This window comes from Phallusia mammillata, unplaced genomic scaffold, assembly GCF_965637545.1.
Source record: "Phallusia mammillata unplaced genomic scaffold, kaPhaMamm4.hap1.1 HAP1_SCAFFOLD_310, whole genome shotgun sequence".
In the NCBI taxonomy this organism is placed as follows: Eukaryota; Metazoa; Chordata; class Ascidiacea; order Phlebobranchia; family Ascidiidae; genus Phallusia; species Phallusia mammillata.
Window position 1 is genome coordinate 1 of NW_027649040.1, and position 17,467 is coordinate 17,467.

Here is a 17,467-nt window from a genome sequence, read left to right on the forward strand (position 1 = left end):
CAACCATTATATACGGAACTTTGACAGAAAACAAGTTTAAGAAGTCAACGTGTTTTTCAAGTGCAGCCTTTAAACTTTGCGATCCGACTTCGTATCAGCCATTTATTTTGTTTAATGAGATAAGACTGCTTTTTAGAAAAAGTCCGCTCTTCAAAGTTAGCGTGGTACGCTTATAGTGATTAACTAACGTTTTAAGTTTTGTTTATGTTTGCGAAAGACATTTCTTTAGAATTGACATTCCAATAATTAACGACATGTTTCATGTCCTCGTTAGTATAGTGGTTTAAGTATCCCCGCCTGTCACGCGGGAGACCGGGGTTCGATTCCCCGACGGGGAGCGTTTGTTATTTTTTCTGCATTATCTGTGAGATTTTAGTTGAAAACAATTGGCTTTCAACGCCAAAAAGTACAAAAATCCATTACTAACATGCTTTTTCTGGTTTTAACAGATTCCTTGAGAAACCTCAAAGTTTTGTGCAAGAATGTCTGAAATCAGAAAAATGATGTGCACTAGTTTAATATTTTGCTTTATTGCAAGTGATGAAAATAAGCACATGACTGCTTGAAGACGAAGACACGAAAAAGACACAAAAAAGAAGGTAATTGCGAAAGTACATCAACGCGATGGAACAAACTTGATGAAAACATCTATATATATTTCAACGCATATCTTTAATAAGTAAAATATGTCTTTCATATGCTCTTGAAGTTTCCAGTGTTCTATTACACTGCTGTTAGCATTTGTCGACAATGGAGGCCATGTTGCGTTCTGAGGACTTGAGAAACAAGGGAAGAACAAGAACGAGTAGATTTGGAAGATGATTCAATGTCTGATATAGGTTTAAAAGCCGTTTTCCTTGCAAGCGGCACCGCTCCCTTTCCTCTGTAACAGTGTCCACCATTAGTTGGGCTGCTGAATGATTTTCTTGTTTGTTTCGTTGATTGAAAAGTTTCATTTTCATGAGAGTTTGAATGAGACTCATCAGTTAGCGAGCAATTATTGTCATCGACTTCGGTGCGAGAGCGCTTTTTCGAAATTACAGCACCCCGCTTTGACACAAAACTGTTATCGAACCTATTGCGTAACCGATTCCTGGGACAGGAATAAGCTCTTTGGATTTTATTTTGCTCACCAGTTCGACATTCAACGTTTCGTCAAGAGCCTGCGAAAAAAGATTACGTTCGTAAAAACAGTTTGTTCAAAGCAAAGATTGACAACAATATGAAAGTGGTCAAGTAATTTAGTTAACTTTGCCGTAACACTTGTGTACAACTTACCATGCTAAGGAGATTAACTGCTATATCCGGGGTGGTATTCATCAATTTGTTTTGCATTGTTTCTTTTCAACGAATAGTTGTTGTTTTATTCAAGAAGTTCGATGGTGTGGACTATCAGCCAACCATTATATACGGAACTTTGACAGAAAACAAGTTTAAGAAGTCAACGTGTTTTTCAAGTGCAGCCTTTAAACTTTGCGATCCGACTTCGTATCAGCCATTTATTTTGTTTAATGAGATAAGACTGCTTTTTAGAAAAAGTCCGCTCTTCAAAGTTAGCGTGGTACGCTTATAGTGATTAACTAACGTTTTAAGTTTTGTTTATGTTTGCGAAAGACATTTCTTTAGAATTGACATTCCAATAATTAACGACATGTTTCATGTCCTCGTTAGTATAGTGGTTTAAGTATCCCCGCCTGTCACGCGGGAGACCGGGGTTCGATTCCCCGACGGGGAGCGTTTGTTATTTTTTCTGCATTATCTGTGAGATTTTAGTTGAAAACAATTGGCTTTCAACGCCAAAAAGTACAAAAATCCATTACTAACATGCTTTTTCTGGTTTGAACAGATTCCTTGAGAAACCTCAAAGTTTTGTGCAAGAATGTCTGAAATCAGAAAAATGATGTGTACTAGTTTAATATTTTGCTTTATTGCAAGTGATGAAAATAAGCACATGACTGCTTGAAGACGAAGACACGAAAAAGACACAAAAAGAAGGTAATTGCGAAAGTACATCAACGCGATGGAACAAACTTGATGAAAACATCTATATATATTTCAACGCATATCTTTAATAAGTAAAATATGTCTTTCATATGCTCTTGAAGTTTCCAGTGTTCTATTACACTGCTGTTAGCATTTGTCGACAATGGAGGCCATGTTGCGTTCTGAGGACTTGAGAAACAAGGGAAGAACAAGAACGAGTAGATTTGGAAGATGATTCAATGTCCGATATAGGTTTAAAAGCCGTTTTCCTTGCAAGCGGTACCGCTCCCTTTCCTCTGTAACAGTGTCCACCATTAGATGGGCTGCTGAATGATTTTCTTGTTTGTTTCGTTGATTGAAAGGTTCCATTTTCATGAGAGTTTGAATGAGACTCATCAGTTAGCGAGCAATTATTGTCATCGACTTCGGTGCGAGAGCGCATTTTCGAAATTACAGCACCCCGCTTTGACATAAAACTGTTATCGAACCTATTGCGTAACCGATTCCTGGGACAGGAATAAGCTCTTTGGATTTTATTTTGCTCACCAGTTCGACATTCAACGTTTCGTCAAGAGCCTGCGAAAAAAGATTACGTTCGTAAAAACAGTTTGTTCAAAGCAAAGATTGACAACAATATGAAAGTGGTCAAGTAATTCAGTTAACTTTGCCGTAACACTTGTGTACAACTTACCATGCTAAGGAGATTAACTGCTATATCCGGGGTGGTATTCATCAATTTGTTTTGCATTGTTTCTTTTCAACGAATAGTTGTTGTTTTATTCAAGAAGTTCGATGGTGTGGACTATCAGCCAACCATTATATACGGAACTTTGACAGAAAACAAGTTTAAGAAGTCAACGTGTTTTTCAAGTGCAGCCTTTAAACTTTGCGATCCGACTTCGTATCAGCCATTTATTTTGTTTAATGAGATAAGACTGCTTTTTAGAAAAAGTCCGCTCTTCAAAGTTAGCGTGGTACGCTTATAGTGATTAACTAACGTTTTAAGTTTTGTTTATGTTTGCGAAAGACATTTCTTTAGAATTGACATTCCAATAATTAACGACATGTTTCATGTCCTCGTTAGTATAGTGGTTTAAGTATCCCCGCCTGTCACGCGGGAGACCGGGGTTCGATTCCCCGACGGGGAGCGTTTGTTATTTTTTCTGCATTATCTGTGAGATTTTAGTTGAAAACAATTGGCTTTCAACGCCAAAAAGTACAAAAATCCATTACTAACATGCTTTTTCTGGTTTGAACAGATTCCTTGAGAAACCTCAAAGTTTTGTGCAAGAATGTCTGAAATCAGAAAAATGATGTGCACTAGTTTAATATTTTGCTTTATTGCAAGTGATGAAAATAAGCACATGACTGCTTGAAGACGAAGACACGAAAAAGACACAAAAAGAAGGTAATTGCGAAAGTACATCAACGCGATGGAACAAACTTGATGAAAACATCTATATATATTTCAACGCATATCTTTAATAAGTAAAATATGTCTTTCATATGCTCTTGAAGTTTCCAGTGTTCTATTACACTGCTGTTAGCATTTGTCGACAATGGAGGCCATGTTGCGTTCTGAGGACTTGAGAAACAAGGGAAGAACAAGAACGAGTAGATTTGGAAGATGATTCAATGTCTGATATAGGTTTAAAAGCCGTTTTCCTTGCAAGCGGTACCGCTCCCTTTCCTCTGTAACAGTGTCCACCATTAGATGGGCTGCTGAATGATTTTCTTGTTTGTTTCGTTGATTGAAAGGTTCCATTTTCATGAGAGTTTGAATGAGACTCATCAGTTAGCGAGCAATTATTGTCATCGACTTCGGTGCGAGAGCGCTTTTTCGAAATTACAGCACCCCGCTTTGACATAAAACTGTTATCGAACCTATTGCGTAACCGATTCCTGGGACAGGAATAAGCTCTTTGGATTTTATTTTGCTCACCAGTTCGACATTCAACGTTTCGTCAAGAGCCTGCGAAAAAAGATTACGTTCGTAAAAACAGTTTGTTCAAAGCAAAGATTGACAACAATATGAAAGTGGTCAAGTAATTTAGTTGACTTTGCCGTAACACTTGTGTACAACTTACCATGCTAAGGAGATTAACTGCTATATCCGGGGTGGTATTCATCAATTTGTTTTGCATTGTTTCTTTTCAACGAATAGTTGTTGTTTTATTCAAGAAGTTCGATGGTGTGGACTATCAGCCAACCATTATATACGGAACTTTGACAGAAAACAAGTTTAAGAAGTCAACGTGTTTTTCAAGTGCAGCCTTTAAACTTTGCGATCCGACTTCGTATCAGCCATTTATTTTGTTTAATGAGATAAGACTGCTTTTTAGAAAAAGTCCGCTCTTCAAAGTTAGCGTGGTACGCTTATAGTGATTAACTAACGTTTTAAGTTTTGTTTATGTTTGCGAAAGACATTTCTTTAGAATTGACATTCCAATAATTAACGACATGTTTCATGTCCTCGTTAGTATAGTGGTTTAAGTATCCCCGCCTGTCACGCGGGAGACCGGGGTTCGATTCCCCGACGGGGAGCGTTTGTTATTTTTTCTGCATTATCTGTGAGATTTTAGTTGAAAACAATTGGCTTTCAACGCCAAAAAGTACAAAAATCCATTACTAACATGCTTTTTCTGGTTTGAACAGATTCCTTGAGAAACCTCAAAGTTTTGTGCAAGAATGTCTGAAATCAGAAAAATGATGTGCACTAGTTTAATATTTTGCTTTATTGCAAGTGATGAAAATAAGCACATGACTGCTTGAAGACGAAGACACGAAAAAGACACAAAAAAGAAGGTAATTGCGAAAGTACATCAACGCGATGGAACAAACTTGATGAAAACATCTATATATATTTCAACGCATATCTTTAATAAGTAAAATATGTCTTTCATATGCTCTTGAAGTTTCCAGTGTTCTATTACACTGCTGTTAGCATTTGTCGACAATGGAGGCCATGTTGCGTTCTGAGGACTTGAGAAACAAGGGAAGAACAAGAACGAGTAGATTTGGAAGATGATTCAATGTCTGATATAGGTTTAAAAGCCGTTTTCCTTGCAAGCGGCACCGCTCCCTTTCCTCTGTAACAGTGTCCACCATTAGTTGGGCTGCTGAATGATTTTCTTGTTTGTTTCGTTGATTGAAAAGTTTCATTTTCATGAGAGTTTGAATGAGACTCATCAGTTAGCGAGCAATTATTGTCATCGACTTCGGTGCGAGAGCGCTTTTTCGAAATTACAGCACCCCGCTTTGACATAAAACTGTTATCGAACCTATTGCGTAACCGATTCCTGGGACAGGAATAAGCTCTTTGGATTTTATTTTGCTCACCAGTTCGACATTCAACGTTTCGTCAAGAGCCTGCGAAAAAAGATTACGTTCGTAAAAACAGTTTGTTCAAAGCAAAGATTGACAACAATATGAAAGTGGTCAAGTAATTTAGTTAACTTTGCCGTAACACTTGTGTACAACTTACCATGCTAAGGAGATTAACTGCTATATCCGGGGTGGTATTCATCAATTTGTTTTGCATTGTTTCTTTTCAACGAATAGTTGTTGTTTTATTCAAGAAGTTCGATGGTGTGGACTATCAGCCAACCATTATATACGGAACTTTGACAGAAAACAAGTTTAAGAAGTCAACGTGTTTTTCAAGTGCAGCCTTTAAACTTTGCGATCCGACTTCGTATCAGCCATTTATTTTGTTTAATGAGATAAGACTGCTTTTTAGAAAAAGTCCGCTCTTCAAAGTTAGCGTGGTACGCTTATAGTGATTAACTAACGTTTTAAGTTTTGTTTATGTTTGCGAAAGACATTTCTTTAGAATTGACATTCCAATAATTAACGACATGTTTCATGTCCTCGTTAGTATAGTGGTTTAAGTATCCCCGCCTGTCACGCGGGAGACCGGGGTTCGATTCCCCGACGGGGAGCGTTTGTTATTTTTTCTGCATTATCTGTGAGATTTTAGTTGAAAACAATTGGCTTTCAACGCCAAAAAGTACAAAAATCCATTACTAACATGCTTTTTCTGGTTTGAACAGATTCCTTGAGAAACCTCAAAGTTTTGTGCAAGAATGTCTGAAATCAGAAAAATGATGTGCACTAGTTTAATATTTTGCTTTATTGCAAGTGATGAAAATAAGCACATGACTGCTTGAAGACGAAGACACGAAAAAGACACAAAAAGAAGGTAATTGCGAAAGTACATCAACGCGATGGAACAAACTTGATGAAAACATCTATATATATTTCAACGCATATCTTTAATAAGTAAAATATGTCTTTCATATGCTCTTGAAGTTTCCAGTGTTCTATTACACTGCTGTTAGCATTTGTCGACAATGGAGGCCATGTTGCGTTCTGAGGACTTGAGAAACAAGGGAAGAACAAGAACGAGTAGATTTGGAAGATGATTCAATGTCTGATATAGGTTTAAAAGCCGTTTTCCTTGCAAGCGGCACCGCTCCCTTTCCTCTGTAACAGTGTCCACCATTAGTTGGGCTGCTGAATGATTTTCTTGTTTGTTTCGTTGATTGAAAAGTTTCATTTTCATGAGAGTTTGAATGAGACTCATCAGTTAGCGAGCAATTATTGTCATCGACTTCGGTGCGAGAGCGCTTTTTCGAAATTACAGCACCCCGCTTTGACATAAAACTGTTATCGAACCTATTGCGTAACCGATTCCTGGGACAGGAATAAGCTCTTTGGATTTTATTTTGCTCACCAGTTCGACATTCAACGTTTCGTCAAGAGCCTGCGAAAAAAGATTACGTTCGTAAAAACAGTTTGTTCAAAGCAAAGATTGACAACAATATGAAAGTGGTCAAGTAATTTAGTTAACTTTGCCGTAACACTTGTGTACAACTTACCATGCTAAGGAGATTAACTGCTATATCCGGGGTGGTATTCATCAATTTGTTTTGCATTGTTTCTTTTCAACGAATAGTTGTTGTTTTATTCAAGAAGTTCGATGGTGTGGACTATCAGCCAACCATTATATACGGAACTTTGACAGAAAACAAGTTTAAGAAGTCAACGTGTTTTTCAAGTGCAGCCTTTAAACTTTGCGATCCGACTTCGTATCAGCCATTTATTTTGTTTAATGAGATAAGACTGCTTTTTAGAAAAAGTCCGCTCTTCAAAGTTAGCGTGGTACGCTTATAGTGATTAACTAACGTTTTAAGTTTTGTTTATGTTTGCGAAAGACATTTCTTTAGAATTGACATTCCAATAATTAACGACATGTTTCATGTCCTCGTTAGTATAGTGGTTTAAGTATCCCCGCCTGTCACGCGGGAGACCGGGGTTCGATTCCCCGACGGGGAGCGTTTGTTATTTTTTCTGCATTATCTGTGAGATTTTAGTTGAAAACAATTGGCTTTCAACGCCAAAAAGTACAAAAATCCATTACTAACATGCTTTTTCTGGTTTGAACAGATTCCTTGAGAAACCTCAAAGTTTTGTGCAAGAATGTCTGAAATCAGAAAAATGATGTGCACTAGTTTAATATTTTGCTTTATTGCAAGTGATGAAAATAAGCACATGACTGCTTGAAGACGAAGACACGAAAAAGACACAAAAAGAAGGTAATTGCGAAAGTACATCAACGCGATGGAACAAACTTGATGAAAACATCTATATATATTTCAACGCATATCTTTAATAAGTAAAATATGTCTTTCATATGCTCTTGAAGTTTCCAGTGTTCTATTACACTGCTGTTAGCATTTGTCGACAATGGAGGCCATGTTGCGTTCTGAGGACTTGAGAAACAAGGGAAGAACAAGAACGAGTAGATTTGGAAGATGATTCAATGTCTGATATAGGTTTAAAAGCCGTTTTCCTTGCAAGCGGCACCGCTCCCTTTCCTCTGTAACAGTGTCCACCATTAGTTGGGCTGCTGAATGATTTTCTTGTTTGTTTCGTTGATTGAAAAGTTTCATTTTCATGAGAGTTTGAATGAGACTCATCAGTTAGCGAGCAATTATTGTCATCGACTTCGGTGCGAGAGCGCTTTTTCGAAATTACAGCACCCCGCTTTGACATAAAACTGTTATCGAACCTATTGCGTAACCGATTCCTGGGACAGGAATAAGCTCTTTGGATTTTATTTTGCTCACCAGTTCGACATTCAACGTTTCGTCAAGAGCCTGCGAAAAAAGATTACGTTCGTAAAAACAGTTTGTTCAAAGCAAAGATTGACAACAATATGAAAGTGGTCAAGTAATTTAGTTAACTTTGCCGTAACACTTGTGTACAACTTACCATGCTAAGGAGATTAACTGCTATATCCGGGGTGGTATTCATCAATTTGTTTTGCATTGTTTCTTTTCAACGAATAGTTGTTGTTTTATTCAAGAAGTTCGATGGTGTGGACTATCAGCCAACCATTATATACGGAACTTTGACAGAAAACAAGTTTAAGAAGTCAACGTGTTTTTCAAGTGCAGCCTTTAAACTTTGCGATCCGACTTCGTATCAGCCATTTATTTTGTTTAATGAGATAAGACTGCTTTTTAGAAAAAGTCCGCTCTTCAAAGTTAGCGTGGTACGCTTATAGTGATTAACTAACGTTTTAAGTTTTGTTTATGTTTGCGAAAGACATTTCTTTAGAATTGACATTCCAATAATTAACGACATGTTTCATGTCCTCGTTAGTATAGTGGTTTAAGTATCCCCGCCTGTCACGCGGGAGACCGGGGTTCGATTCCCCGACGGGGAGCGTTTGTTATTTTTTCTGCATTATCTGTGAGATTTTAGTTGAAAACAATTGGCTTTCAACGCCAAAAAGTACAAAAATCCATTACTAACATGCTTTTTCTGGTTTGAACAGATTCCTTGAGAAACCTCAAAGTTTTGTGCAAGAATGTCTGAAATCAGAAAAATGATGTGCACTAGTTTAATATTTTGCTTTATTGCAAGTGATGAAAATAAGCACATGACTGCTTGAAGACGAAGACACGAAAAAGACACAAAAAGAAGGTAATTGCGAAAGTACATCAACGCGATGGAACAAACTTGATGAAAACATCTATATATATTTCAACGCATATCTTTAATAAGTAAAATATGTCTTTCATATGCTCTTGAAGTTTCCAGTGTTCTATTACACTGCTGTTAGCATTTGTCGACAATGGAGGCCATGTTGCGTTCTGAGGACTTGAGAAACAAGGGAAGAACAAGAACGAGTAGATTTGGAAGATGATTCAATGTCTGATATAGGTTTAAAAGCCGTTTTCCTTGCAAGCGGTACCGCTCCCTTTCCTCTGTAACAGTGTCCACCATTAGATGGGCTGCTGAATGATTTTCTTGTTTGTTTCGTTGATTGAAAGGTTCCATTTTCATGAGAGTTTGAATGAGACTCATCAGTTAGCGAGCAATTATTGTCATCGACTTCGGTGCGAGAGCGCTTTTTCGAAATTACAGCACCCCGCTTTGACATAAAACTGTTATCGAACCTATTGCGTAACCGATTCCTGGGACAGGAATAAGCTCTTTGGATTTTATTTTGCTCACCAGTTCGACATTCAACGTTTCGTCAAGAGCCTGCGAAAAAAGATTACGTTCGTAAAAACAGTTTGTTCAAAGCAAAGATTGACAACAATATGAAAGTGGTCAAGTAATTTAGTTGACTTTGCCGTAACACTTGTGTACAACTTACCATGCTAAGGAGATTAACTGCTATATCCGGGGTGGTATTCATCAATTTGTTTTGCATTGTTTCTTTTCAACGAATAGTTGTTGTTTTATTCAAGAAGTTCGATGGTGTGGACTATCAGCCAACCATTATATACGGAACTTTGACAGAAAACAAGTTTAAGAAGTCAACGTGTTTTTCAAGTGCAGCCTTTAAACTTTGCGATCCGACTTCGTATCAGCCATTTATTTTGTTTAATGAGATAAGACTGCTTTTTAGAAAAAGTCCGCTCTTCAAAGTTAGCGTGGTACGCTTATAGTGATTAACTAACGTTTTAAGTTTTGTTTATGTTTGCGAAAGACATTTCTTTAGAATTGACATTCCAATAATTAACGACATGTTTCATGTCCTCGTTAGTATAGTGGTTTAAGTATCCCCGCCTGTCACGCGGGAGACCGGGGTTCGATTCCCCGACGGGGAGCGTTTGTTATTTTTTCTGCATTATCTGTGAGATTTTAGTTGAAAACAATTGGCTTTCAACGCCAAAAAGTACAAAAATCCATTACTAACATGCTTTTTCTGGTTTTAACAGATTCCTTGAGAAACCTCAAAGTTTTGTGCAAGAATGTCTGAAATCAGAAAAATGATGTGCACTAGTTTAATATTTTGCTTTATTGCAAGTGATGAAAATAAGCACATGACTGCTTGAAGACGAAGACACGAAAAAGACACAAAAAAGAAGGTAATTGCGAAAGTACATCAACGCGATGGAACAAACTTGATGAAAACATCTATATATATTTCAACGCATATCTTTAATAAGTAAAATATGTCTTTCATATGCTCTTGAAGTTTCCAGTGTTCTATTACACTGCTGTTAGCATTTGTCGACAATGGAGGCCATGTTGCGTTCTGAGGACTTGAGAAACAAGGGAAGAACAAGAACGAGTAGATTTGGAAGATGATTCAATGTCTGATATAGGTTTAAAAGCCGTTTTCCTTGCAAGCGGCACCGCTCCCTTTCCTCTGTAACAGTGTCCACCATTAGTTGGGCTGCTGAATGATTTTCTTGTTTGTTTCGTTGATTGAAAAGTTTCATTTTCATGAGAGTTTGAATGAGACTCATCAGTTAGCGAGCAATTATTGTCATCGACTTCGGTGCGAGAGCGCTTTTTCGAAATTACAGCACCCCGCTTTGACACAAAACTGTTATCGAACCTATTGCGTAACCGATTCCTGGGACAGGAATAAGCTCTTTGGATTTTATTTTGCTCACCAGTTCGACATTCAACGTTTCGTCAAGAGCCTGCGAAAAAAGATTACGTTCGTAAAAACAGTTTGTTCAAAGCAAAGATTGACAACAATATGAAAGTGGTCAAGTAATTTAGTTAACTTTGCCGTAACACTTGTGTACAACTTACCATGCTAAGGAGATTAACTGCTATATCCGGGGTGGTATTCATCAATTTGTTTTGCATTGTTTCTTTTCAACGAATAGTTGTTGTTTTATTCAAGAAGTTCGATGGTGTGGACTATCAGCCAACCATTATATACGGAACTTTGACAGAAAACAAGTTTAAGAAGTCAACGTGTTTTTCAAGTGCAGCCTTTAAACTTTGCGATCCGACTTCGTATCAGCCATTTATTTTGTTTAATGAGATAAGACTGCTTTTTAGAAAAAGTCCGCTCTTCAAAGTTAGCGTGGTACGCTTATAGTGATTAACTAACGTTTTAAGTTTTGTTTATGTTTGCGAAAGACATTTCTTTAGAATTGACATTCCAATAATTAACGACATGTTTCATGTCCTCGTTAGTATAGTGGTTTAAGTATCCCCGCCTGTCACGCGGGAGACCGGGGTTCGATTCCCCGACGGGGAGCGTTTGTTATTTTTTCTGCATTATCTGTGAGATTTTAGTTGAAAACAATTGGCTTTCAACGCCAAAAAGTACAAAAATCCATTACTAACATGCTTTTTCTGGTTTGAACAGATTCCTTGAGAAACCTCAAAGTTTTGTGCAAGAATGTCTGAAATCAGAAAAATGATGTGTACTAGTTTAATATTTTGCTTTATTGCAAGTGATGAAAATAAGCACATGACTGCTTGAAGACGAAGACACGAAAAAGACACAAAAAGAAGGTAATTGCGAAAGTACATCAACGCGATGGAACAAACTTGATGAAAACATCTATATATATTTCAACGCATATCTTTAATAAGTAAAATATGTCTTTCATATGCTCTTGAAGTTTCCAGTGTTCTATTACACTGCTGTTAGCATTTGTCGACAATGGAGGCCATGTTGCGTTCTGAGGACTTGAGAAACAAGGGAAGAACAAGAACGAGTAGATTTGGAAGATGATTCAATGTCCGATATAGGTTTAAAAGCCGTTTTCCTTGCAAGCGGTACCGCTCCCTTTCCTCTGTAACAGTGTCCACCATTAGATGGGCTGCTGAATGATTTTCTTGTTTGTTTCGTTGATTGAAAGGTTCCATTTTCATGAGAGTTTGAATGAGACTCATCAGTTAGCGAGCAATTATTGTCATCGACTTCGGTGCGAGAGCGCATTTTCGAAATTACAGCACCCCGCTTTGACATAAAACTGTTATCGAACCTATTGCGTAACCGATTCCTGGGACAGGAATAAGCTCTTTGGATTTTATTTTGCTCACCAGTTCGACATTCAACGTTTCGTCAAGAGCCTGCGAAAAAAGATTACGTTCGTAAAAACAGTTTGTTCAAAGCAAAGATTGACAACAATATGAAAGTGGTCAAGTAATTCAGTTAACTTTGCCGTAACACTTGTGTACAACTTACCATGCTAAGGAGATTAACTGCTATATCCGGGGTGGTATTCATCAATTTGTTTTGCATTGTTTCTTTTCAACGAATAGTTGTTGTTTTATTCAAGAAGTTCGATGGTGTGGACTATCAGCCAACCATTATATACGGAACTTTGACAGAAAACAAGTTTAAGAAGTCAACGTGTTTTTCAAGTGCAGCCTTTAAACTTTGCGATCCGACTTCGTATCAGCCATTTATTTTGTTTAATGAGATAAGACTGCTTTTTAGAAAAAGTCCGCTCTTCAAAGTTAGCGTGGTACGCTTATAGTGATTAACTAACGTTTTAAGTTTTGTTTATGTTTGCGAAAGACATTTCTTTAGAATTGACATTCCAATAATTAACGACATGTTTCATGTCCTCGTTAGTATAGTGGTTTAAGTATCCCCGCCTGTCACGCGGGAGACCGGGGTTCGATTCCCCGACGGGGAGCGTTTGTTATTTTTTCTGCATTATCTGTGAGATTTTAGTTGAAAACAATTGGCTTTCAACGCCAAAAAGTACAAAAATCCATTACTAACATGCTTTTTCTGGTTTGAACAGATTCCTTGAGAAACCTCAAAGTTTTGTGCAAGAATGTCTGAAATCAGAAAAATGATGTGCACTAGTTTAATATTTTGCTTTATTGCAAGTGATGAAAATAAGCACATGACTGCTTGAAGACGAAGACACGAAAAAGACACAAAAAGAAGGTAATTGCGAAAGTACATCAACGCGATGGAACAAACTTGATGAAAACATCTATATATATTTCAACGCATATCTTTAATAAGTAAAATATGTCTTTCATATGCTCTTGAAGTTTCCAGTGTTCTATTACACTGCTGTTAGCATTTGTCGACAATGGAGGCCATGTTGCGTTCTGAGGACTTGAGAAACAAGGGAAGAACAAGAACGAGTAGATTTGGAAGATGATTCAATGTCTGATATAGGTTTAAAAGCCGTTTTCCTTGCAAGCGGTACCGCTCCCTTTCCTCTGTAACAGTGTCCACCATTAGATGGGCTGCTGAATGATTTTCTTGTTTGTTTCGTTGATTGAAAGGTTCCATTTTCATGAGAGTTTGAATGAGACTCATCAGTTAGCGAGCAATTATTGTCATCGACTTCGGTGCGAGAGCGCTTTTTCGAAATTACAGCACCCCGCTTTGACATAAAACTGTTATCGAACCTATTGCGTAACCGATTCCTGGGACAGGAATAAGCTCTTTGGATTTTATTTTGCTCACCAGTTCGACATTCAACGTTTCGTCAAGAGCCTGCGAAAAAAGATTACGTTCGTAAAAACAGTTTGTTCAAAGCAAAGATTGACAACAATATGAAAGTGGTCAAGTAATTTAGTTGACTTTGCCGTAACACTTGTGTACAACTTACCATGCTAAGGAGATTAACTGCTATATCCGGGGTGGTATTCATCAATTTGTTTTGCATTGTTTCTTTTCAACGAATAGTTGTTGTTTTATTCAAGAAGTTCGATGGTGTGGACTATCAGCCAACCATTATATACGGAACTTTGACAGAAAACAAGTTTAAGAAGTCAACGTGTTTTTCAAGTGCAGCCTTTAAACTTTGCGATCCGACTTCGTATCAGCCATTTATTTTGTTTAATGAGATAAGACTGCTTTTTAGAAAAAGTCCGCTCTTCAAAGTTAGCGTGGTACGCTTATAGTGATTAACTAACGTTTTAAGTTTTGTTTATGTTTGCGAAAGACATTTCTTTAGAATTGACATTCCAATAATTAACGACATGTTTCATGTCCTCGTTAGTATAGTGGTTTAAGTATCCCCGCCTGTCACGCGGGAGACCGGGGTTCGATTCCCCGACGGGGAGCGTTTGTTATTTTTTCTGCATTATCTGTGAGATTTTAGTTGAAAACAATTGGCTTTCAACGCCAAAAAGTACAAAAATCCATTACTAACATGCTTTTTCTGGTTTTAACAGATTCCTTGAGAAACCTCAAAGTTTTGTGCAAGAATGTCTGAAATCAGAAAAATGATGTGCACTAGTTTAATATTTTGCTTTATTGCAAGTGATGAAAATAAGCACATGACTGCTTGAAGACGAAGACACGAAAAAGACACAAAAAAGAAGGTAATTGCGAAAGTACATCAACGCGATGGAACAAACTTGATGAAAACATCTATATATATTTCAACGCATATCTTTAATAAGTAAAATATGTCTTTCATATGCTCTTGAAGTTTCCAGTGTTCTATTACACTGCTGTTAGCATTTGTCGACAATGGAGGCCATGTTGCGTTCTGAGGACTTGAGAAACAAGGGAAGAACAAGAACGAGTAGATTTGGAAGATGATTCAATGTCTGATATAGGTTTAAAAGCCGTTTTCCTTGCAAGCGGCACCGCTCCCTTTCCTCTGTAACAGTGTCCACCATTAGTTGGGCTGCTGAATGATTTTCTTGTTTGTTTCGTTGATTGAAAAGTTTCATTTTCATGAGAGTTTGAATGAGACTCATCAGTTAGCGAGCAATTATTGTCATCGACTTCGGTGCGAGAGCGCTTTTTCGAAATTACAGCACCCCGCTTTGACATAAAACTGTTATCGAACCTATTGCGTAACCGATTCCTGGGACAGGAATAAGCTCTTTGGATTTTATTTTGCTCACCAGTTCGACATTCAACGTTTCGTCAAGAGCCTGCGAAAAAAGATTACGTTCGTAAAAACAGTTTGTTCAAAGCAAAGATTGACAACAATATGAAAGTGGTCAAGTAATTTAGTTAACTTTGCCGTAACACTTGTGTACAACTTACCATGCTAAGGAGATTAACTGCTATATCCGGGGTGGTATTCATCAATTTGTTTTGCATTGTTTCTTTTCAACGAATAGTTGTTGTTTTATTCAAGAAGTTCGATGGTGTGGACTATCAGCCAACCATTATATACGGAACTTTGACAGAAAACAAGTTTAAGAAGTCAACGTGTTTTTCAAGTGCAGCCTTTAAACTTTGCGATCCGACTTCGTATCAGCCATTTATTTTGTTTAATGAGATAAGACTGCTTTTTAGAAAAAGTCCGCTCTTCAAAGTTAGCGTGGTACGCTTATAGTGATTAACTAACGTTTTAAGTTTTGTTTATGTTTGCGAAAGACATTTCTTTAGAATTGACATTCCAATAATTAACGACATGTTTCATGTCCTCGTTAGTATAGTGGTTTAAGTATCCCCGCCTGTCACGCGGGAGACCGGGGTTCGATTCCCCGACGGGGAGCGTTTGTTATTTTTTCTGCATTATCTGTGAGATTTTAGTTGAAAACAATTGGCTTTCAACGCCAAAAAGTACAAAAATCCATTACTAACATGCTTTTTCTGGTTTGAACAGATTCCTTGAGAAACCTCAAAGTTTTGTGCAAGAATGTCTGAAATCAGAAAAATGATGTGCACTAGTTTAATATTTTGCTTTATTGCAAGTGATGAAAATAAGCACATGACTGCTTGAAGACGAAGACACGAAAAAGACACAAAAAGAAGGTAATTGCGAAAGTACATCAACGCGATGGAACAAACTTGATGAAAACATCTATATATATTTCAACGCATATCTTTAATAAGTAAAATATGTCTTTCATATGCTCTTGAAGTTTCCAGTGTTCTATTACACTGCTGTTAGCATTTGTCGACAATGGAGGCCATGTTGCGTTCTGAGGACTTGAGAAACAAGGGAAGAACAAGAACGAGTAGATTTGGAAGATGATTCAATGTCTGATATAGGTTTAAAAGCCGTTTTCCTTGCAAGCGGCACCGCTCCCTTTCCTCTGTAACAGTGTCCACCATTAGTTGGGCTGCTGAATGATTTTCTTGTTTGTTTCGTTGATTGAAAAGTTTCATTTTCATGAGAGTTTGAATGAGACTCATCAGTTAGCGAGCAATTATTGTCATCGACTTCGGTGCGAGAGCGCTTTTTCGAAATTACAGCACCCCGCTTTGACATAAAACTGTTATCGAACCTATTGCGTAACCGATTCCTGGGACAGGAATAAGCTCTTTGGATTTTATTTTGCTCACCAGTTCGACATTCAACGTTTCGTCAAGAGCCTGCGAAAAAAGATTACGTTCGTAAAAACAGTTTGTTCAAAGCAAAGATTGACAACAATATGAAAGTGGTCAAGTAATTTAGTTAACTTTGCCGTAACACTTGTGTACAACTTACCATGCTAAGGAGATTAACTGCTATATCCGGGGTGGTATTCATCAATTTGTTTTGCATTGTTTCTTTTCAACGAATAGTTGTTGTTTTATTCAAGAAGTTCGATGGTGTGGACTATCAGCCAACCATTATATACGGAACTTTGACAGAAAACAAGTTTAAGAAGTCAACGTGTTTTTCAAGTGCAGCCTTTAAACTTTGCGATCCGACTTCGTATCAGCCATTTATTTTGTTTAATGAGATAAGACTGCTTTTTAGAAAAAGTCCGCTCTTCAAAGTTAGCGTGGTACGCTTATAGTGATTAACTAACGTTTTAAGTTTTGTTTATGTTTGCGAAAGACATTTCTTTAGAATTGACATTCCAATAATTAACGACATGTTTCATGTCCTCGTTAGTATAGTGGTTTAAGTATCCCCGCCTGTCACGCGGGAGACCGGGGTTCGATTCCCCGACGGGGAGCGTTTGTTATTTTTTCTGCATTATCTGTGAGATTTTAGTTGAAAACAATTGGCTTTCAACGCCAAAAAGTACAAAAATCCATTACTAACATGCTTTTTCTGGTTTTAACAGATTCCTTGAGAAACCTCAAAGTTTTGTGCAAGAATGTCTGAAATCAGAAAAATGATGTGCACTAGTTTAATATTTTGCTTTATTGCAAGTGATGAAAATAAGCACATGACTGCTTGAAGACGAAGACACGAAAAAGACACAAAAAGAAGGTAATTGCGAAAGTACATCAACGCGATGGAACAAACTTGATGAAAACATCTATATATATTTCAACGCATATCTTTAATAAGTAAAATATGTCTTTCATATGCTCTTGAAGTTT

General features: G+C 37.4%; 13 non-coding genes across 13 annotated transcripts; all 13 read left to right on the top strand.

Annotated features, from left to right (window-relative positions):
* Positions 1 to 264: 264 nt before the first annotated feature.
* Trnad-guc (transfer RNA aspartic acid (anticodon GUC)) lies at positions 265 to 338 on the top strand. The gene has a single exon. It is a non-coding gene; the product is annotated as a tRNA-Asp (tRNA).
* A 1,323-nt stretch (positions 339 to 1,661) lies between these two features.
* On the top strand, positions 1,662 to 1,735 carry Trnad-guc (transfer RNA aspartic acid (anticodon GUC)). Its single transcript has one exon. It is a non-coding gene; the product is annotated as a tRNA-Asp (tRNA).
* Positions 1,736 to 3,057: 1,322 nt separating this feature from the next.
* On the top strand, positions 3,058 to 3,131 carry Trnad-guc (transfer RNA aspartic acid (anticodon GUC)). The gene has a single exon. It is a non-coding gene; the product is annotated as a tRNA-Asp (tRNA).
* A 1,322-nt stretch (positions 3,132 to 4,453) lies between these two features.
* Positions 4,454 to 4,527, top strand: Trnad-guc (transfer RNA aspartic acid (anticodon GUC)). Its single transcript has one exon. It is a non-coding gene; the product is annotated as a tRNA-Asp (tRNA).
* A 1,323-nt stretch (positions 4,528 to 5,850) lies between these two features.
* Positions 5,851 to 5,924, top strand: Trnad-guc (transfer RNA aspartic acid (anticodon GUC)). The gene has a single exon. It is a non-coding gene; the product is annotated as a tRNA-Asp (tRNA).
* Positions 5,925 to 7,246: 1,322 nt separating this feature from the next.
* Trnad-guc (transfer RNA aspartic acid (anticodon GUC)) lies at positions 7,247 to 7,320 on the top strand. The gene has a single exon. It is a non-coding gene; the product is annotated as a tRNA-Asp (tRNA).
* A 1,322-nt stretch (positions 7,321 to 8,642) lies between these two features.
* On the top strand, positions 8,643 to 8,716 carry Trnad-guc (transfer RNA aspartic acid (anticodon GUC)). The gene has a single exon. It is a non-coding gene; the product is annotated as a tRNA-Asp (tRNA).
* Positions 8,717 to 10,038: 1,322 nt separating this feature from the next.
* On the top strand, positions 10,039 to 10,112 carry Trnad-guc (transfer RNA aspartic acid (anticodon GUC)). The gene has a single exon. It is a non-coding gene; the product is annotated as a tRNA-Asp (tRNA).
* Positions 10,113 to 11,435: 1,323 nt separating this feature from the next.
* Positions 11,436 to 11,509, top strand: Trnad-guc (transfer RNA aspartic acid (anticodon GUC)). Its single transcript has one exon. It is a non-coding gene; the product is annotated as a tRNA-Asp (tRNA).
* Positions 11,510 to 12,831: 1,322 nt separating this feature from the next.
* Positions 12,832 to 12,905, top strand: Trnad-guc (transfer RNA aspartic acid (anticodon GUC)). The gene has a single exon. It is a non-coding gene; the product is annotated as a tRNA-Asp (tRNA).
* A 1,322-nt stretch (positions 12,906 to 14,227) lies between these two features.
* On the top strand, positions 14,228 to 14,301 carry Trnad-guc (transfer RNA aspartic acid (anticodon GUC)). Its single transcript has one exon. It is a non-coding gene; the product is annotated as a tRNA-Asp (tRNA).
* Positions 14,302 to 15,624: 1,323 nt separating this feature from the next.
* On the top strand, positions 15,625 to 15,698 carry Trnad-guc (transfer RNA aspartic acid (anticodon GUC)). The gene has a single exon. It is a non-coding gene; the product is annotated as a tRNA-Asp (tRNA).
* Positions 15,699 to 17,020: 1,322 nt separating this feature from the next.
* On the top strand, positions 17,021 to 17,094 carry Trnad-guc (transfer RNA aspartic acid (anticodon GUC)). The gene has a single exon. It is a non-coding gene; the product is annotated as a tRNA-Asp (tRNA).
* Positions 17,095 to 17,467: the final 373 nt, after the last annotated feature.